Source organism: Protopterus annectens, chromosome 2.part0 (genome assembly GCF_019279795.1).
Source record: "Protopterus annectens isolate FY-2018-M chromosome 2.part0, PAN1.0, whole genome shotgun sequence".
Lineage (NCBI taxonomy): Eukaryota > Metazoa > Chordata > Ceratodontiformes > Protopteridae > Protopterus > Protopterus annectens.
In genome coordinates, this window is record NC_056728.1 from 129001717 (window position 1) to 129024841 (window position 23125).

The window sequence follows — 23125 nt, forward strand, 5'->3', positions numbered from 1 at the left end:
GTGCTACTCAGATAAGGCCCACCTTTTGCAAATACAGTCTTAGAAGTATGTTCATTGATTTTAGTTTGCTTGATTTATTTCTCCAGTATACTTATTAAATAGACTATTGCTATGTCAGGATGTTATTTCTACAGGATCAGTGCTGTTGTGCTTTTATTTAAGGGATTTTTTTTTAAGAAGTAACACTACCAGCATCCAGAATTGACAGTATAAGAGTTTTTTCTTGTTCCCTAATAAGATTTGTAACTGGGGTTCCAGAAATTACGTACATACATGATTCATACTCACTGCCATTATAATGTGCCCAAAATAAGCCACAGCTACATGGCATACTGTTGAGTAGAAGGCTCACCAGACGAGAGAAATTTTGTGCTGTTTAGTGCTGCTCAAACTACATTTGTACACATGTAATAGCACTTGCATTCATTAGACGTCACTGTAGTATTACCAGACAAGTGCAGCGATCCATCCCCTGATCCAGGCAACTTTTACATCATTTACAGGGACCAGCTAGACAAACTCCAAGTCAGTAATGTCTGGTGCTTAGCTGATCTTTGCAGTACACTGACCACTATTTCCAGAAAATGCATAAAACATCAGTAAAGCGCACTTTACCTGTAGCTCTGCTGATGTCCCATACATAGGACAGATAGCAGTGCGGGTATATATTGTGAAACATGCCTTGCACTTTGCATAACTGTTTATAAAACCCTCCATAATTGGTAGAATACCATGTGCCCTTATTTTTGTTTCTAACTAACATAAAGGATGACTATACCAAATGGAAACACAGAGAAGCATAAGCTGTATGCAATTTCCATTCTTAACTGTGAATATACTAAATGGAAATGCAGAGGAACACAGAGGAGCATAAGTTGTCTACAATTTCCATTTTTAACTGTGAATATACTAAATGGAAACACAGAGGAACGTAAACTGTCCACAATTTCCATTCCTAACTGTAGAGCTTCAATTAACAAATTAATTTTGGTGCCTGTGTGTCATGTATTGTGTTTGTGTGTATGGGGGCAGAATGTTTGTGTACATTCTGTTTTTATACTTACAAGTTCATCTCAGTTAACATATTTATTATGCAGGAATGCTGTTCATACCTAAAATATGTACAAAAATGTATATACTGTATTGCTTAAGTGTTACCCTCTGGTAACAAGTGTCATTTTAAGTATGGTATCTTCTTCTGTTTAGTGTACTTCACATATCCTCTACCTGCTTTGTTATGCACAACCACTGTTACAGACAGCCTAAAGCGTATGCGATCAAACATACCGGCTCCAAATTAAATGCAGTAAAATGCCTGTGGATTGCTTGGAATTAAGATTTTTGCTAGAGTGCTCTGTAATTGTAGTCTATTTTACTGAAAGAAACTAACCATAATTGCTGCTAGCTATTCTGTCTCAGAATGGGATTTTTTTGTGTTTGTGCATGCATATTTGTACCAGTGTGTGTGTGTGTCTGCACACGCATGTGTGTGCCCACATATTTTGATGTATTTCAGAGTTGCTCCCTTTTGAAATCTCTTTTTTTTATTACAAAGCACTATTGCGGATATTTTGAAAGAACAGTCATATGTGCTTCAGGTTTTGATAATATTAAATGTGTATTCTTCTGTACTTCACACATATTAAAAAAACACATAGGAATTTGGACTTGAAAGAAGAAAAGGAAGTATTTACCTTGTCCATTTCTCTACTGGACATAATACAAAAGATATGAAAATAAAACTCCCACCCCAATAACAATGTCCCGATATCGAAGTTTCACCTAGGGAAAAAATCTCTGTAGCAGGTTACTTCGTTTTAGACTTACTAGATGAGAAAGAAAACACATATAAAGGATACCTGTTATTATTGGACTAGCATGTTACTACCCTTATGAGACTAAATCCCATATACAAGCACAGTCACTTATTTGTATTCCCTACAAATTTAATGATTTCAAACACTTCCAAATTCAGTGAGTGACCAAGATTCAAACGCAGCTTTGATTTCTCTCAAAATGCCTTAATGTCTCCATAATTTAATTCTGGAAAGAAGCTTGCCAGAATCTTAAGAACAATGACTTCTTTCCAAGTTATAAAACATAGATTGGACCTGTCACCATCAGAGACGAGACCCAGCTAGTGCTATTTAATTCTTTAACCTGCATATTCAACACATTATGGACAAACTGTTCCCAAAGAGTGATGAACAAATAAGAGGAAAAACCTGCCGCAGACTTTCCTTAGACCTGAAATGCCTATGAAGCCTTAGAGAGAGACTTAGTAAGCATGGAGTGTCATCAGTTTTCCTACTGACTTAGAAAATTGTGTTATACTGAGAAAAAATATGTAAACTTCAAATCAAAGAAACCAAAAAGTAAGCAGTTCTGGAATCCAAAACACTTATGACAGGTCCTAAAATACATAGCTTACCTAGAAAACCCAAAACATTGCATGACACAATTATTTTTTCTTTATTGACTGCATTGAATTATTTTTATTAGAACTGGATAATCTTCTTTACAGTTTACCTTTCTGCTCAGGTCATGACTGAAAGGGGTCCCCAGTCTACTTTACTTACCCAGTTATCAAACTTAAGTAGATAAATAAATAAAAAATTTCAGGAAACATTGGAATCAATGTGGACCACTGTTACATGAACTATTAACAGGATAGATGGTGGTGAATAAAACGTTGCCGATGGATCTGAGGGAATGTGGCAATGACTTATATCCTTGCAGTTTATTAGTTTGACAGCATATGAACTGCATGGGGTATTCTAAACAAACCATTTTTGTTGTACATTGAAATCTCCATCCTTCTGCCATCTATAAGAGTCTTTAATAATCAAATAGTTTCCAAGGTAGTCGTACATTAACACATCTCATTTCATCCTCCTGTAAGATGCCATAATGTATGACAAGAAAACATATCAAATGTTCTCCAATTGGCGCTGCACTGTACCAAGAATATTATTTAATCTGATGTTGTTATTTTTTGTTCATTCCTTACTGATGGGTAATCGGTTCCATCCTCGGAAACGAGCCGGCCAGTATCAAGCTTGCGTCAGCCAAATACTCTCGAGCCAAGGTCCTACCCAGAATGCTCTACTCCCTGTTACCTCAGATCTCTTTTGCCACGTTGCTGAACAGCCGTGTCAAGCCACTCTCTCAGCTAAGTGTCTAATTTTTTGACAATTTATATATTATTACTCTAAAATTTTCTCAAAAGTTTATTCTAATATTTTCTCCCCTATCACACACTTTAGACTCTCTCCCTTTAGTCATTTCCCTTTTTCTTACCTCGTGGTAATTCTCCATTATCATTGTTGGTAATCCTTCTTTTTACCCTTTTCTTTGGTAGCCATTATTCTTCCTTTTGCTACTGTGCTTCTTCTCCGCAACAGCTATGTCGGATAAAAAAAGTTCAGTTGGTTTCAAGCAGTGCAAAGATTGTGGCCGTAAGTTACTGCTTTCCGATGGCCATGACTTATGTGTCGACTGTCTTAATGTCTCCCACTTGACTGTGGATCCTCCATGTGGGATTTGTAAAAACTTCTCTACCAGGACTCTCAATGAGAGGAAGAATAAGTTAATTTTGAAAGGTCTCCTCAAGTCTCCTTTCTCTGAGGCTATTTCTGGGTCGGAGGGCTCACCCCCTCCTGTCAAACCCCGCAAGAGGCATTCTTCTTCTTCTTCTTCAGCAAAGTCACTCCCTTCTTCTCCCCCTGGAGATCGTAGGGAGTTGACTCACAAAAAGGTGAAATTGATTGCTACTCTGGCGCTGCCACCTGTGACCCTGTCGGCTCCAGGCTTGGCACCACCCCACATGATCCTGACTACAGCCATGTATCCTTCATCAATATTAGCACCGGGGTTTCTGGTGCAGACAACTACGGTTCTGACTGTTCTGTTGCAACCCCTAACGGCACCATCTGTACAGGTTCAGTCCCCTTTGGCACTGTTGGTACAGTCACTCTTCTGTACTCCACGGCGCAGACTTTTTCGACTCTGACATGTACTTCTGTGCAGTCCTTCTCGGCACTGTCCTTATTGCTGGTGCAGACACTTTCCACTATGGCACTGTACCCTTCTGGGCAGACCTTTGCCTTTACGGTGCAGACACCTTCAACTACCACGATGCCGACATCTTCAGCGCAGACTTTTTCCACACTGTTTTCTTTGGTGCAGACTTCCTCGGCTCCGAACTCTGCACCTTTTGAACTAGCAAGGACCAAATATTCCCCTTCACTGGATCCTTTTGCAAGCAGCCAGTATAGTCCTTTCCTGGAAAGGCCAAAATCACCATCAGCCTTCTCCATGAGGTCAACCAAGAGTCTTTCTGAGCAGGATGTGTTGCGGCATGTTGACCAGTTGCTTGTGGCCAGAGATGTCTCTGAACCATCAAAGTCCACGTTCCCTCATTCAGGTGAATGTATTTTGGCTAAACTGCAATGTATACTCCTCCTTCGACTTCTACTCAAGTCTCAAAGCCTATTACTCCAACAGCAGCTTCCCTCCCTCCAACTCCAGTAGTGGATCTCACTTTGGAACCAGAGTCATCCTTGTGGCCCTTGGTGAACGGGGTATTGGGCACTTCTCAGGCCAGTGGCTGTGCCATTGGGAAGGGCATTCCTGGCTCCATGCCAATTTTTTCTATGGCACCTTCCAGGGATGTTCTCTCTCTTACAGTTCACGGTCCTTTTGAGACTCCTGGTCTGGAGGGGGGGTTGTCAGGGCGGGGTGTGCCCCCTTTTCTGAGGTTGTCGTGCTAGGTTTCGGGCTCGTGTCTCTCCTTGGGCGGGCCAGCCTTCCAGGCCATGGAGAGGGTGCTTGCCTCTTCTGGCAAAGCTGATTTGTCAGAGTTCTCCCCCCCCCCCCCCCCGTGCTGCAACTGCCACAAGCTACAACCCCCGGACACCGGACACAAGAGCTTCAGGTATCTCTTCCTCAGGAGACCCCCTATTTGCAGTCTTCCCCAGAACCTCCCACTGAGGAAGAGCCCCACAAAGCATCATGCAAGGGGAAGCACATGGACTCCACTGAGGAGTCATTGACTGAAGATATGGATTTTGATGATGGGGAAGGGTCCCCACGGTCACCCTCTGATGAGGTGTCCTTTGGTAACATCCTCGAGATCCTTAGACAGAGGGGTGACTGGAAGCCCTCTAATCCATCCTCTGAGGAATCCATATTCCTGCAAGATTTTTGTGCCCAGCCCCCTACCTCCTGGGTCACCCCTCCTGTCGATGAGCTTGTCCAGCTCATCGTGCAGTACACATGGAAGGCTCCTGATACTATGGAAGCAATACCTAAGAGGCCAGACAAGATATTATCGCCCCCCCCCCCCTGCAGAGCACCCCCACTGGTCACGTGGTCTCCCAGTAGACATTATGGTGGTGGCAGCTACTACTAAGAAGGATTTGGCAGAAGAGTGCCAAACTGTCCATCCATCCAACAAGAAGTCCCGGGCAATTGACAGATTAGGGAAGCGTGTGTTTGCTTCATTGAGCTTCGTCGTAAGGTCTTTGAATTATTTGGCGCATTTTACCAGGCTTCAGCGAGATCTTATCAGCCATCTCCCTGAAACCTTGGCAGGAGCTGTTTCTGACAAAGTCCGTGATAATGTGGCTTCTCAGATAGCCACCCTTGAGTCCATTTCCAACTCTTCCATGTGTCTTATTTCTCACGCAACGGAAGGGGCGGCTAGAGCGGCAGGCACATGTATAGTTGCCAAACAACATGCTTGGATGTGCCTTAATGACTTTGCGGACTCCTTTAAGGCTTCCTTCATGAATGCCCCCATAGAGGCCGCTTCTTTGTTTGGCCCTAAAGTCAAGGATACGCTGGCACGGTGTGAACAAGATGGCAAGACCTTGTCTGCCATTGGTGTCAGACACTCCACTCCTCAGCGATTTTATTCCAGAAATCAGAGGAGCATAAAGATCTAGCACAAGAAATCACAGGGTTCTTTCTGGGATACACATGCCGAGTTTTCCCCTAGAGGCAGAGGGGGAAACTCCAATGGAAGATGCCCCTTTCGTGGCAGAGGAGGTCCGCAAAACCGGAGTTCCAGAGATTCTTTCTCTGGCCAACCCTATCAGCACTCCTGAAGCGTTGCCTGCCTGCTCACCTCTGGAAGCAGTCAGGGGTCGTTTCTCCTTGTACCCTGCTGCCTGGGAGAAGATAACCACTGACTCTTCGATACAACGGATTAATATCCGGAGGCTATCACATCCCCTTCCATCTTTGCCCAGTCTCATCAAGAGTGTTACCCGATGTTCCACCCAGTCAAAGGAAAACAGCAGTACATGAAATCCAAAAGCTGCTACAAAAAAAGAGTCATCCAGATGGTCCCCCCAGAACCAGATATGATCCGGATTTTACTCAAGGTTCTTTTTAGTGCCAAAAAAAAACAGGGGACTGGAGACCAATTCTGGATTCTCAGTACACTAAACAAATTTGTAAAAAGAGGAATTCCGGGTGGTCATGGTTCAGTCTATCCTTCCTCTTCTGGAAGAAGAAGATTGGATGTGTTCTGTAGATCTTCAAGATGCGTATTACCACATAAAGATGGACAAATGCTCAAGAAGATACCTCCACTTCCATATAGGAGCCAGTCACTGCCAGTTTCGAGCCCTGCCCTTCAGTCTCTCTACAGCCCCCAGAGTGTTCACAAAATGCATGGCAGTGGTTATCACTCACTTGCGACTTCAAGGATTGCAGGCATTTCCATATCTAGATGACTAGCTGCTTAGCACCCCCACCAAGCATCTATTGGAAGAAGCCCTGCAGTATACTCTCTTAACAGCTCTAAGCCTGGGAATCACTATAAACTGGGAGAAATCCAGCACAACCCCAACTCAGTCTTTGAAATTCATAGGGGTACTGTTGGACACGAGAAATTCACAGCATCCCTTCCAGAACACAGACTTCAGAGAATAACACAAGTTCAGCTGTTGCTCTGTCACCACAAATCCCCAGCTCAATCTGTACTTCAGCTATTGGGGTCAATGGCAGCTTCAGTCACCATTGTTCCCCTAGCCAGATTCCACATGAGACTTCTTCAATGGCCACTTCTCACTCAGCGGTACCCTCTACAACATCCTTTGTCTTTTCAAATAAGTGTGACTCAGAGATGCAAACAAGATTTACTCTGGTGGACAACTCAAAATCCCCAACAGTGGTCTCTCCCTTTCACCCCCCCCCCCCCGTCTACCGATAGCCACGGTGACCACGGACGCCTCCCTGATGGGGTGGGGGGTCTTTGTCTGGGAAACTCTGTCCAAGGCACCTGGTCGGAGACAGAGGCCCTTTTGCATATCGATGTCCTGGAACTGAGGGCAGTGCTTCTAGCATTGCAAGCATTTAACTCCATCCTTCTGTCAGGGACTATTGTGATCCAATCAGACAACATGTCAGTGGTCTGGTACATCAACAAACAAGGGGGCACCAGATCTTACCCATTATGCTGAGAGGCCTTGAGAATATGGCAATGGGCAATAGCTCACAACCACTTTCTGACTGCAACGCACATTCCCAGGAGCTCCAACATGATAGCAGGCAAATTGAAGACACAAGCCAATGAAAGAACACAAAACTGAAAACTGGTTGTAGGAAGGAAGGCACCAAGCACAAAACGTAAGAATAAGCAGTTAGATCCAAAATGAAGCACTTTTCGTCGCAGTGAATACTGTGACTTCTTCAGATCTGAAGATGTCACAGTACTGCGACGAAAAGCGCTTAATTTTGGATCTAACTGCTTGTTCTTACGTTTTGTGTTTGGTGCCTTCCTTCCTGTATAGCAGACAAATTGAGCAGGTGCATTTTATAGCCTCACTAGTGATCCCCTCAATCCTCTGATAGCGGCAAAAATCTTTCACCGTTGGGGCCAGCTTTGCTGTGACCTATTTGCCTTCCCAACCAACTACAAGTGCAGCAACTACTTTGCTCTGATCCCCCCTCAGGGACAGTCAACAAGGAACTGCTCTAGTCTACGCTTGGCCCTCGGGTCTTCTTTATGCTTTATCCTCCTCTCCCCCTCATCTCCCAATTTCTAAAGAAAACACAACAGTTGTAGAGCAAAGTGATCCTCATTGCTCCATATTAGCCTCGACAAGTCTGGTTTCCTTACCTCTGGCCTCACCCGCAAGATCAGCCATGGATCCTCAGTCCATCACCAACATTGATCTCCCATCCGCATGGTGTGATTCACCCCAATCTAACAACCCTGAAACTGACAGCTTGTTTTTTTCCACTTCCTATGATTGCCAGGCATGAAAACCTTTTGTCCCCTGTGCACAACATTCTTATTGCATCTCATAAATCGTCCACCAGACTAATCTGTCGTAACAAATGGAAGAGGTTCTCTCTATGGGCAGCAGATAAGCAACTAGACCCCTTGTCAGCCCCAGTCTCCATGGTATTAGATAACTTGTCACATCTTTGCCACTCTGGGGTGTCTGCCTCTACTATCCGTGTACATTTAGCTGCCATCTCGAATTTTCATATTGGTTTTCAGGATTCTTCACTTATGTCACACAGACTCTGTAAGACCTTTTTGAAAGGGGTTATCCACCTAAAACCTCCCTTCAGAGAACCGGTACAACCTTGGGAGTTGGCTTTGTTTCTGCAAGCTTTAGCAGCTCCACCCTTTGAACCTGCGTCCTCTTGTGATGTAAAATATCTCTCTTGGAAAACTTTGTTTCTGATTGCAATCACATCGGCCAGACGATTGCATCAAACCTCCTTATCTTATCTTCCATAAGGATAAGGATATCACTGAGAACCAATTCTACCTTTTCACCAAAAGTGGTGTCAGAGCGATCTATCAACCAGTCTGTTGATCTCCCAGTTTTCTTTCCTAACCAGTCTAACAAGGGAGAGTATTGGCTGCACTCCTTGGATGTTCGTAGACAAATACAATTTTATCTGGACAGAACAAAATCTTCCCGTAAATCAGACCAACAGTTTCTGGCTTTTTCTGGACCTTGTTCCTGTATCAAAAGTTAAATTGGCTTCAGGGTTGAGAAACTGTATCACCTTTATGTACAACAAAAACAATATCACCTTGCCTCAGAGTCAAAGCACATTCTACAAGATCTATGGCAGCTTCAGCAGCCTTCCATGCTAAGGTGTCTGTCAATGATATTTGCTCAGCTGCAACTTGGGCTAAACCTCATATATTTATTCTTCATTACAAATTGGACTTGGCCTCCAGAGGTAGAGCTTCCTTTGGTTTCATGGTGCTCAGGAATGTCCTACCATGAGGGCCACCCAGGAATACAGGTAGCTGGGGACTCTATCCCATCAGTAAGGAATGAACAAAGATTAACAACATCAGATAAAGAAGTTATGTCTTGCCATAATGTTCCATCTGTGTTGTTGATCTTCATTCATTCATTACTCCCCACCCTCCGTCCCCCATCCAGAGGTTCTTGGTTGATCTCATGTACTCCTTTCTGGTAGGTCTGTTATGACCAGAGGTAGCCTCTGCTTTTATCTATCAACTTGCAAACTCGATCTGAGGTAACAGAGAGTAGAGCATTCTGGGTATTACCTTGGTTCGAGAGTTATTGGCTGACGCGAGCTTGATATTGGCCGGCTCGTTTCCTTGGATGGAACCGATAACCCATCAGTAATGAATGAATGAAGATCAACAACACAGATGGAACGTTATGGTAAGACATAACTTCTTTTTTTATTTATTTATTTGTATTATTTTATTTTATGTTTGTTAACCAGGATAGTACAAATGGGCTGCAAGCCCCTTTGCGATGGAGTTCCTGTGAGAAACGTTCTGTGATACAGAGAAAAACTAAAAAACTTTAAGTTGGAAGACTAAAACAGTTAGCATTATGATATATATATATATATATATATATATATATATATATATATATATATATATATAGCAAAAATAAATAAATTATACCAAATACCACTTAACCTTTATATTATGACCATGTTGTACATTTGGAAAATTTTGATGGTAAATTTGATAACGACACACAATATTCTGTAAAAAGGAACTGCTTAGTAATTCTCTTATAATAACCAGAAACGGTACACTACCATAGCAACCGTGCTGTATTATTTTGTTAGCAACATTTGTTTACTACTTGTCAGGCCACATGCAGAAACAGTTGCTTAAGTCTGATTCAATGTGAGGTGCTATGGTAACTGGTTCAGTTCAGGGCCAACCTTAATTGAGCTTGCACCATTGGTGAACAGATCCAATGCACCACTCCCATGCTGCCCAATACCACCCCCCTCCATACGTGACTCCCTGGCCAACTCCATTCTGGCCTATCCACACCATCAAGAATACTTTTTTCTTCCTAGACAGAGGTTGCTACTAAGCCTGTGTTTTAATCCACTTATACAGGCATGGAGTATAGGGGCCACCATGTCCCCAGAAGGTCTAGATGTTCTCTGTTGTATTTTATGCCTTATTTTTTGAAAGATGCTTTAAAATGAGCAGATCACAAGGAGGTCAGTTACTTTCATCCTGAGAGACTCCACAAGGCAGTTATAGACACATCTGTGTTGCACTTTAGACATCTGTCAGAAGGGGATGTGTAATGTAATTCATCTTTGCTCCACACAAACATTTGCCAGTCATTAAAGTTTTCCAAGTTGATTCACACATTTCATATTAGTCATGCAAAAACAGAAAAATGAGCAAGCAACAGCAGGCAGTAAGTCTTCTCCCATACAGACAGCCCCAGGATTTTTACTTTGCCCAGTCCATCTTACTTCATATAAATGCACACTAGTCTGGAAAGCAAGAAAGTGACTGTTTAAACAATTACTTTTAAGAGACAGCTACAATTCCCACTCCAACGTTGCAAATACTCAGAAATTACAGAATTAGAGATACAGTTAAAAAAGGTGGAGCTCTGTGAGGTAACGGCTGCTCCGGCTTGGCAGGAAAATGTGCGTTATTTGTCTACTAATATGTCAATTTTTAAGGAAAATACTAAATCAGGGACAAAAAGAGACTGTAATCTAACTTATAGTAGTGAGAAACTTCTGGAAATTCAACAATCAAGCACGCAGTGCAGATGGTTTGATGATGTGATGTCTACAGGGCTTGTGGGACCCTCAACACTCCATGAGCTACAAAAACTGGGAATTGTAACTAAGTCATGGTTCAAAGTGACTTGCACAAGCAGTAATGACACCCATCAGTCACAATAGAAAAAGGAAACGAGATGTGAAACAACAAGAAAGAGAGGGTCTTGAACTGGAATCACTGCCAGACTGAATGCCGACCCGTACAGGCCTGCACTTCCATCCATACTACTAGCAAATGTTCGTTCATTAGATAAGCAAGTGGACTACTTAAGACTGGAGCTAACTACTGAAAATAAGGCGAGAGACTGTTGTGTTCTTAATTTCACTGAAACTTGGCTAAACTCTAATATAAATGACAGTGCATTATATCTGGAAGGGCTCTTATTATTCAGAGAGACAGGATACAGTCTCTCAGTTGGAAGTCACATGGGGTAGGGATGTGTATCTATGTAAACAACAGATGGTGTACTAACTGCCAGATTATCTCCACCCACTGCTCTGAAAACATAGTTTATGTCACTGAAGTGCAGACCCTTCTACTTGTCAAGGGAATTTAATGGTGTAAGCATTACAGCTGTATACATCCCTCCATGAGTGGCCTTAGGTCAGCTGGTGCCCTAGGCAAAAGGGCTCCATGGCGCCCCTCAGCACACCACCTAGTGCCCCCATCCTGGTCTACCTACAGAAAATAAACACCGGAAAAGCTCCCATGCTAGAGCAGAGCCCTCTGATAGTCACTCTGCTAATGTAAAACTGCACTGCCAAGTACAGCTCTAATCATATAATCAAGTTTCCAGATGATACCATAGCTGCGGGTCTCATTAGCAGTAAGGAGGAGACAGCCTGTAGAGAGGATGTGAGACAACTAATAACTTGGTGTGGTAAGACCAAGGAGGTAGTCATGGATTTCAGAAGAAACCAGAAGAGACATTCCCCACTCACTATCCATGAGGAAACAGTGGAGAGGGTAAAAAGCACCAAGTTTCTTGGGGTGCATATCTCGTAAGACTTGTCTTAGTCTGTGAACACAAATGCCATTGTTAAGAAAGCAGAGCAATGCCTACACTTTCTGCGAAGGTTGCGAAGAGCAAGTGTCCCAGCTCCTGTTCTCATGACTTTCTACAGGGGCACAATTGAGAGCATCCTGGCAAACAGTTTTACAGCTCAGTATGGTAACTGCTCCACTACAGACCCCAAGTCCCACCAAAGAGTGGTGAAAGCAGCAGAATAAATATTACCAGGATCACTCTACCATCTATTCAAGACTTGCATCAGTCTTGTCGTCTCAACAGAGCCAGGCAAATAGTCACGGATTGCACACACCCTACATATGGACTGTTCCTGCACCTAACATCTAGGATTCATTATCATAGCATAAGTTGCAAAACGCCCAGACTTAGCAGAAGCTTCTATCCCCTGGTCATCAGGCTACCGAACTCCAATAGCAACTCACATCTCACTTGACATCAGGGACGGTAGGTAATATGATGTGAGAAGTATATTTCTGTGAAATAACTTTAAAGGGTCTTAAATACACTGTGCAGTTAATCTAACAGAGTATAATGTTATTTTTGTGCAATATCTGCTGATGCTAAAACAGCATCCTGTGCAATAAGTAATAGCTGTGAAATTTTTCTGCAATAAATATTGTGTTTCCTTAGATTAGTGCCAACAGAATCCTGTGCAATTAGTAGCAGCTGTGGAATTTTGTGAAATAAATACCATGTCTCTTTAGATTAGTAAGGTCTGTTGATATGTAAAACAGTAAATATTATGTAGTAGGAATGTCTAAATGTAGTGATGTGAATTGTTGTATATGTTAAATGTTTGCGCATAGAGCCTGGAGTAACTTAATTTTGTTCAGTTACACTTTCTGTGGTCTGAATGAAAAACTGTTTACCAGTAGCATTTTTAAGTCCTTTTTATGAATTGATGTTCTTTAATGTGGCTAGACATTTTCCTGCTAGTCTTTCCAATGTAGAAGCTATCACATGTACCGCAAATACCTGCATAAACAGCACTGGTTCTGTGACATATAAAGAATCTACGAAAAGTAATCTTGACATTACAGTGTTTAAAATAAAATTCAGATCCTATGTATATGAAGTTGCATGCAACACATGATCCACATGAGAACATGCCTGGTGGTTTATTTAAGTTCTCTGAATGTTTAATATCTCTCTCTCTCTCTCTCTATATATATATATATATATATATATATATATAAACTTAATTCACCCTGGTAGAACAAAATGAGCCAATCTGGTGTTGAGAGCACTTTTATTCTTTATTGGTGTGAAGAATTTCTCCAGAGTAAGTAAAACAACTGTGTGTAACTAAATAGAGTCAAACAGTAATACAGTAAAATACACCACTCAGTAAAAACAAGGAAAAGGCTGAATTTAAAAGTAAATGTAGTCAGCAAGCTATTGTGAAAGGGCAGTAAACAAGTAATAAAGCAGGTTAGCCTCTAGTGTTCTTACATTGTAAAAATACAGTAAACAGTAACTAAGCATAAGGAGGCAACCCAGGGGTGACCTGTGCCAGTGCAATTCACATTTAATATTAAGAGAATCATTTAAACCTGGGAATGAGTCTGCATTAAGATGAAGCTGCCACTTCAGTTCTCGTACCTCCAGTAATGTGTCAACATCACCAAAAAAGGTATCAAACCTGTTCAATCAAAAGAAAACTTAAACTTCTAGAAATTGTAGCAAAGCAAATTGTGTTTACTTAAAGCATTTTTTAAGTATTTATTCCTAATTGCTGCACATTGTTCCTTAATGTGGCTAGAAAGTCTCTTACTAGTCTTGCTTACATAAAAGCTGTTACACATGTTGCACATTCCAGCATATACAACATTTGTACTATGGCAGTCAAAAAATCTGCTAAAGTTAATCTTGATTTTGCAGTGTTTGAATAAATGAAATGAGCCCGTGTAGAAAAAATTACATGCAACACAGGAAAACATGCCTGGTGATTTATTAATGCCAGCAGTGGCTTTAAGTAAAAAAGGAAAGTCTGTACATTCAAAAGATGCAAGCAAATGCTTGGTTTTCTTGTGTGAGAAGGTTGGAAAATCACCTAAAATAGCTGTGATTTCCTTGTTGCTTCTGACAAATATCCCAGTTTTTAGAAATAATGTTCCAAATGGGTATTAGATCCAAGCTGATAGGAAGGGGGAAGCTAGAGGTTCAGTCCACAGTAATGGTCTGATTGGGTGTAGTGTGGGTAGTGTCCAAGCCAGAGTTCTGACTGGATTTCAGTACAAACTAATTTTTTTAGAATTGGCTGAAACTTAAAGGTCCGTGATTTGCTTACTTCAGTGAAAAGTTGTTAAATAAGTTGCTTAGGGTAATTCCTGTTAACAAATAGGCTGCTTAGAAAGCTTCCTTCCTTAAAGTTTCGGCATCACTTTCAATATGCGTTAATTGATGAATTGTTCCCTGGCAATGTTCATTTTCATGTAAAGGGGATGCTGGCTGTTAGTCAAGGAAATTATTTCTGTATGTTTTTTTTTTTTTTTTTACGGAAAATATTGGATTTCCAGCTAAAGGAATTAGTGTTGAAAGAGATTTCCATGTCTAGGAACTGAACCTTCGTACCACAGCCTGAAATGGTGAAATTAAGAAAAGGAATGCTGTTGAAGAGGGAGTGGATGAAAGAGTAAAGTTCTTGCTGTGTCCCCTACCAAACTGAAAAAAATGTCTGTGTACCTCTCATGGACTTAACACAAAATTAGCGAAAGCAGGGGCCATTTTAGACCCCTTAGACACTCCTTTGACTTGCTGATATATAACATTGCTGAAATGGAAAGTTATCGTGGAGTACAGTGTGAATAAGGTTACAGATAGTCTCTATCTTGGTGTCAGAAAAAGCAAAATGTTGAGTAAGGAATGTTTTCAAGTATTCCAGACCATCTTTATGTGGACTGTATGTCCAGTGTAACAAGTAGTTGGTCTGCTTCAGTGAGTTGATGAAGGAAGAAGTCATTAAGGAAAGCCCAGGAGTCTCTTGGGGAAAATGGTCCGGTTTGGGCCACCAGGTTTAGAAGAGACACAATAAATTCAGAAATTTTCTCAAGTTTTATTTCTTTTGCTAGACACAATGTGTCTAAAAGGTGGATTCGATGCATCTTTGTACATTTTTGAGATGCCAAAAATTTTCCAAAGCATGGAAATGGAACTGACATGTACTGAAACTCTTCCAAAGTAAAAAGGTTGTCAGAAGTAAAAAGGTTGTCACGTTCTAATTGTTTCAACAGTCTGTGTGGTAGCAACGTTATGTGTTACAATTGTATGTTGCACAACCTTGTAATATTGATTGTTAACGAGGGTCACTTCAGGTTCACAGATGTAGTGAGCTTGTTCCATTAAGACTATGCCTGTGCCCTTACCTGCTCTCATAATGGGGAGACTCATCATTTTCAATATCTCACAAGGCTGCCTTTTCTTTGTGTGTAAGATTAAATCATTTAAACTTGCTTTCATGATTAAACGTGTGTGTGGAAGGAAAACCTGCAATGGTTTAATAAGGGGTGGGGTTATGCATGCTCTTTCTTTTAAAGCTAAGTGTAGTAGTGGGCTCTTCATTTACATCTATTACATCCTTTAAAAGAATTTTAGGGTTTCATTTTTCTGAGATAGAGCCATATGTCCAGGAGGAGGTTGGGCAGGTTAGCCCTTTGTGTTGGGATGAATGTGAACACTTTATTGAGCACTTGCTAATGTTCAGTGGGGATCGCTCCATTTGTAAGATTAAAAACAGATGATGAGTGGATCATTTCTCCCTGGGCCTCTACTGAAAACAGGATCTGTGGAACCTAGTCGGACTTTCCCAGTCAACAAATGTTAAATTAAAAAAAAAAATTTCAACCTGATCTGAAGGTAGTTATGGCCGTTGATTATTTCTTCTCGGTCTGCCTCTCATTCATCCTCTGTTTGTTGGTGTCTGTACAGTGTTCACTTGTCCTCTGCCTTTTGATGCATGAGTCAAGTTTACACATCCTCTGACACTTTGTATTTGCCCCCCCCCCCCAATAGGTTCATAGGTTGGTACTGGGCTATCTGCCCAAAGGCCTTATATTAGCCCAGCCATGTTGTGCGGTATTCACCACCCCTTTAGTAGTTTCCTAAACCCTTGTACTAGCAGCTAGTACCCTTGGCCCCTATCTAGTAGTGCTGTTGGTGTGATCCCCGGTGTGAACTTTCTGTTACCCATCAAGGTTCCTCTTGAAGAGTAATAGTGACGGGCTCTGTCTTATGTAGATCGGGACCCTGTTCCATAGTAAGGGAAGTCTCTGCAAAGGAAATCTATCCCTCCAGCATGTTCTATTCATTGTTGTGTTGAGATTTATATCCCTAGAGCATGTAGCTCAAGTAGATTTGGTTTTGCTAAGATGGAGCATGTTCAACAATTCTGGGTTGGACATGGCTCTGTACATTAGACAGAGATCGCCTCTGAGAAAGCGGTATGCAACAGAGAACAGACTTAGCTTTTTCAATCGTGCTGCATAGGGCAACTGTTTGAGGCCAGTAATCCTCTTGATTAGGTACCTCTGTGGTCTCTCCAGCTGCTGGAGATGTCTAGCCAGGTACATTCCAATTGGTGCATTGTACTCAATAATGGGACTGATGAGGGAAGAGTAGAGGGGCACCATTACATCCTTAGATCTTGATGCAAACCCTTTTGTGATCAGATGGGTCACATAGAAGGATTTTCTAACCACTTTGGCAGCATGGTTATCAAAGGAAAGCTGACTATCTACTTTGGTCCCTAGATCCCTTATTTCTTCTTCAGATTTCAGGGGATTACCTCTTATGTTGTAGTTTGCGGGTACTCTGTTTTTTCCAAAGGGGATTACTACACATTTTTTTGCATTTAGCTTGAGACCATGGCTTTGACACCATGCATCAGTCTCATTTAGGCCCTTCTGGAGGATCTCCATGTTAGCCAGAGACTCTGTTATACCACCCAGTTTGCAGTCGTCTGCAAACTTAGTCAGCCACAGCCCTTCTCTGCTTGTCTGTACTTCTGAGAAGTATATGCCAAACAGGAGGGGCCCCAGGACAGAGCCCTGAGGCACACCACTTGTTACTGGTCTAGATTCGGACATAGACCCCGCTACTCTTACTTTATGGGATCTGTCTGAGAGCCAGTTTGCGATCCATCTTGTGACGTAAGGGTTTATGCCCAGGCTGGTGAGCTTATCAATAATACCTCAGTCCTCAGTGTAAACTGTCTGCGTATGGTGTCCATTTGGATTTGGGGAAAAAATTGTCATCAGTTTGTCCAAATGAGTGTTGGGGGTCAGATCTGAAGGACCAGCCATAACATTAAGGGAAATGTGTTCCTCTGTAATATTGGAGTTGGCCTGAACTGAAGGGCTGTTTATTGTTGGCGCACTAGTGATATTTTCATGTTGTAAACAGCCAGCAGCAGCTCTGATTATGTTCTTTCCATGTTGCCTATAAGGAGTAAATGGTCTGGGACCAGACTTAGTCCACTGATCGTTCGTTAAAGGGTGGGCTAGCTGGTTCTGGTAGTGGGTTAGATCTCTTTGTAGTTTCTGCATTTTTCGGTGGACTAAAGTTGCTACATGTCTTTTGATCCTTGGGAAAATTCCATAAAAAAAATATGTTGGTGTTGTGCAAAAAACGGAGTGTTGCAAAATCCTAGAATGCAGGTCAGAATTTTCTTTTCTAAGACCATCAAGTTTTGAAATATTATTAATAAGAACACTTAAAGTCTGTAATCCAGCCTCATTGTAAATCTTGACCAAATCAGTGTAAAGAGCAGAGACTATAGTGGTTTGATTAGGAAACATTATAACACCGTAAACCATGAGGAACGATTTTATAATGCAGACAACTGTAAAGGTATAAATTGTCATATTCAATGTTTTTAAAAATGGTGAGCAACCTTTATAGTTTAAATAGCATAGGTTTATAGTTTTTCACTTGTAAATCACTTTCCTGATTTTTTTGGTTCTGGGAATCATCTCTGTTGTTGGTCAGTGTCATGAAGGAAGGAAGTTACCATGGCCATTCTTATTTAAGAAATCCAGGAAGTTATTGAAGTTTTGCTGACTGTACGTCTGTACATTTGGAGCCAAAGGAAAACATATGTATATCTATATATATATCTATATATATATATATATATATATATATATATATATATATATATGTATCTATATGTGTGTGTCTGTATATCTAGCTATATATATGTTGTATGCATCTCTATCTCTATGTATTTATATGTAATATATATATATATATATATATATATATATATATCTATAACGATATATATATATATATATATATATATATATATATATATATATATATATATGGTTTATTATTGGAATTTTGAAAAAAAAAACAAATTTGTAACTAAATATCGAAACAAACCGAAAATGTATATTTTTGGATGTCCAGAGTGTCGTAAATCATCAGTAATTGCCAAAAATGTCAAATTCGACATTTTATGGCAATTACCAAACATGCCATACTTGCATTGAAGTCCCATACTCCTGTAAGGAATTTCCCCTTTTTGCAGGGAGCAAGCCACCCTGCAGCTCCCTTGTGGGGGGGCTATGTTATGCCCACGCACCCCTTGCTAACTGTATACTCCAACTCCGAAATCGCACTACAGTGCATAAAGGGATGAATTTCCCTAACCACCTGACCATCCTACAGAAGGGCCCCACTGAGACAGATGCCTGGTGTCAGAGCCATGGCCTCAAGCTCAATGCCAAAAAGTACATTGTCATCCCCTTTGGTAAAAACTCTGTACCCATGAACTACCACATAGACAGTAGTCTACTTAACACCAAATGTGTGATGAGACCTTGGGACCCAGGTGGACAGTAGTCTCTCCTTTGATAATCACATCACCACAGTAGTCAGGAAGTCCTTCTATGTGGTACACCTCATCACAAAAGGGTTCTCATTCAGGAAAAAAAGGGTCATTGTTCCCCTCTACTTGACACTCATTAGACCCATTATAGAGTACAACGCCTCTTTTGAAATGTACCTCACAAGACATCTGCAGCAGCTGGAAAGGCCACAGAAGTACCTCACAAAGAGAATTACTGGCCTCAAACAGATACACTACACTGACAGTCTCAAAAAACCTCCAACTTTACTCCGTAGTATATCGCCTACTCCAAGGTGATCTCTGCCTAACATATAAAGCTATGTCAAACCCAGAACTGTTGGACATGCTACACCTAAAGAAATCCCAATCCCTCTGAGCTACATGCTCTAGGGACTTAAACCTTGTCACCACAATAAACAGGACATGATGGAGGGATAGATTCCTGTTCCAGAGACTTCCCATACTCTGGAACAAGCTACCAATCTATGTCAAGCAAAGTTCCTCATTAGCACTCTTCAAGAAAAATCTTGATGAGTGGATGGGAAATAGGAAATACACACCAGGATCACTTCTGTGTCTCTGCTCGACAGTGGCACAGGAAAATAACTTTCTTGGGTGGCGTAAGCCAGGGAATCTTGTTGGCTAAGATTACTTAGGCCCTTGGCCCGATAGCCTATTACCTACCTATAATAGGGTTTACTTTGACTTTGACTTTGTATCACTCCAGATGACTGTGATAAAAAATAATGGCCATGTATTGTATTTCAGCTCTGTGAACTTTCAGGCAAAGAGTAATCACACATTACAAGTATTCCAAGTTAATTCACACAAATCACATTAATCCTGCAAAGCCAGATTAGTACTGTTTAAACTGAGAAAAATGTCAGTCAGTCAGTTAATTTTTACCGACAGTACCCACCACCACCCAGCAGTTATAGGTAAAACTGACATCTGTATATTGTATTTCAGCTTTGTTCTATGAAAACGGTAGTCACAAATTAAAGTATTCCAAATTCCTTCACACAAATCACAGAAATTCTGCATATTCAGAACAGAGAACAAAAAGCAGCTGCTGGCTATATTCCTCCCACTGTCAGGCCAGCATTTTTATCTCCTTATTATTAATTTAGTTAGTAGAACACAAGCTTTGCATCAACAAACATTTTGTGAGGAAAAAGAAGCACAAAACTCCTACGTCTGACATTTTAACTGACTGTAATCCACAGTGCCATAGATTACCAGAAAAAAAAATACATATTTTGTAACCTCTTACCATAATAAATGTGGACAAAGTAAAACAATGGCAGAGGGATAAGGGACCAGATCAGGGACAGATTTTAAGTATTATTCTTATAAATGTGGAAATTTGCTAAAATAACAAGTTGGCATTAGCATGCATTTTTCTGAAGGACGTGAAGTCTGAAACTTAAATGTCACTCACTATTTAGTGATTTCTATCATCAATGATTTGTTAGAAAACCACAAATCTTATGTGGAGCAGACCAAAATTTGATCCAAAAATCAAAGCAGTTGACAGATATGCTGACAGATAGCAGGGCAAGCAAAATCATGCATGTTTTGCAAAAAAATTAGGAACAGCTAAGGACTTGCGATCCCCAGCCATCTGAAAGATCTGATTATATATTCTAGAAATAAAAATAAATTAATATATAAATACTTACCTCATGTCATTGTTAAACTTTTTCTTCTCACTGGTCTCTCACAGTTTGAATTTGTTGGTAGGTTGTAGGCAGGAGGTCAGCAAATCGAATGACCAAGTCCACCAGACTTCTGCTGTATGGAAGTTTTTCATTTATTTATTTTTTATAGTAAAGACACATAGCTTTTATTTACTATAAAAATAAATAAATAAATACTCGAAAAGCACCCCTACAATAGGAGCGAAAGCTGCACCCTAGGGGTCAGCCTCGTTGGCCATTGCCTAAGGCTGTTAATATGATCAGAAGCTTCATTTACCCTGGAATGCAAAACCAGGGCAGAATCAAGTTAATCCTAGCACTGTTACCCTCAGCTTGTTGTGGTTGTACTTATACTGCTGAGGGTACTGATATGCACAATGCCTTTACATGCTGCTTTTAATTTCGTGTACAGAGAATAAATGTTGTCATTGGCATGAATGGATTTCTGTTTGGGGTAGTATGTTTGGGGTGCTAGGAAGGTCATCCCAATGCTGCATATTCATACTGGTATAAATAGACCTTTTTGGACTGACTGCAGTGGTATGTTATGGTGTGGTATGGATTCGATACTTGCCACAGAGCTTCAGTGAAGCAAAACCAAATCTGATGACATTGGTTTGTTGCATTGCCACAGTTTAACTTAAAAACAGATTGGATTACTTTTGTGTATAAATTAACGTAATGCAGCCCAAAAGACCATACTGCATGCCATTGTACTACTACTGCTTGGGCAATGGTATGGAGTGGACCAGGTAGATCTGACTCCGCTATGTACAGAGTGCAAAATCTTGCCCCCCCATGGTACATTATGGTTCGTAGTATACAATATGAGCACTCAGTTTTATACAGGTGACTATCAGACTGGAAGGATGTTGATTGGGTCTGTGATATGGGGAAAAAATCATAAACTATGTTTATACCTCTTCATGTTATACAGTTTGTAGCTGTAGAGTGTAGCTTGTAACGCTGTTTTGATGCAGTCAGTAGCAACTGAGAGAATCCTGACATTTAAGTTAATTGACTAATATACTTGAAATTAATATTTTCAGCCAAAACCCAGACCATATGCACAAGTCAAGTTATTAAGAATTATAATTAAAAAAAAAAAAAAAAAAAAACAGATGTCTTTCCTGTTGCAATATTCCAGTATTGATGGGTTATCTCTCCGACCAGCATTCCAAGGCCAAAACCTATACACTCATACATTTGGTGTATGACCTCACAGGCCGCAGACATAGGAGAATAAGATCCTCGGGTCATCTTGCTGTGCCTGTCCGCACACAGGATTGTTGGTCCTGTTAGTCTGCTTTCCGTGTTGTTGCTGCTGTTGGTATTGCTTGGACTTATTCAGATGAGTCGCCCATTTATGAAACTTCTTTTTTCTTGTCTGCCTTCAAAAAGATTTGTTAATGTCAGTTAAGAGAGGGCAGTGTACTGACTGTGGTTGGTTAATCTCTTATTAAGACTGTTATTCCCAGTATTTATTCTCTCTATGGGGCTGAACACAATTACAGAAATTGTAAAATCTATTAATCGTTTCTTCCAAAAATCCTTTATGGCTTTCTGCATTAAATGCCTTCTTAGAGACGTATTGTCTGAAGTCCCTCGCACAAACCAGAATGGCAAAACCTTTGGCCTTGGACATCCTGCTTGCACTAAGAAGAAGTCCAAGAGAGCAAAGCCTGCATTTTCCACCGCCTGGCCTGATTTGGATGCTCCAATTTACTGCTAAGATAGTGTTTCGTTTGATCGTCATATGATTTCTGTTAACTTATTCTTTCTGTAAGCTTGTGTGACCAAACATTATTATAGTACACTAAATGCATAATCAAACATTATTATAGTACACTAAATGCATAATCAAACATTATTATAGTACACTAAATGCATAATCAAACATTATTATAGTACACTAAATGCATAATCAAACATTATTATAGTACACTAAATGCATAATGCTTGTGTATGATTTTAAAGAAACACTTCATGCCTTATTGGTCGTGTAATGATGCAAACAAAATTGCCAGAATAAATGTAGGACTTTACATTAAGGAGTATATTGACAAGTTACAGACACGTGTTTCCTCTTTTCTTCCCAAGCCACACCAGTGCCTGTCACATGTGTAGTTCTATTTTGTACTTTAAACTCGACTTAATAACCTGGAGTATCTTTTTGTGTGTTGTTAGCACTGCTATAAAGTTCCTGCTCTATACTCTTCTTCTGGTCCTGGTATATCTTGGTTATGCTGCTGGTGACTTTTACAAAAGTGCTTTCCTTATATTTTCACACACACACACACACACACACACACACACACACACACACACACACACACACACACAAACACAAGCACACTATACACACAAACACACTTCTGTTACTTAGCTTCTATGTTGTGATTACTACAGCTAAATATGCAAGTGCTTTATCCATCTTTTGAGTATGGCTGCAAAACACTGTATGG

The 23125-nt window shown here is 40.7% G+C and overlaps 1 protein-coding gene across 4 annotated transcripts in view; it reads left to right on the forward strand.

Annotated features, from left to right (window-relative positions):
- The window catches only part of LOC122792993 (probable JmjC domain-containing histone demethylation protein 2C), a 1041568-nt gene that overhangs the window by 722254 nt on the left and 296189 nt on the right, over positions 1-23125 (forward strand). The window lies entirely within an intron of this gene.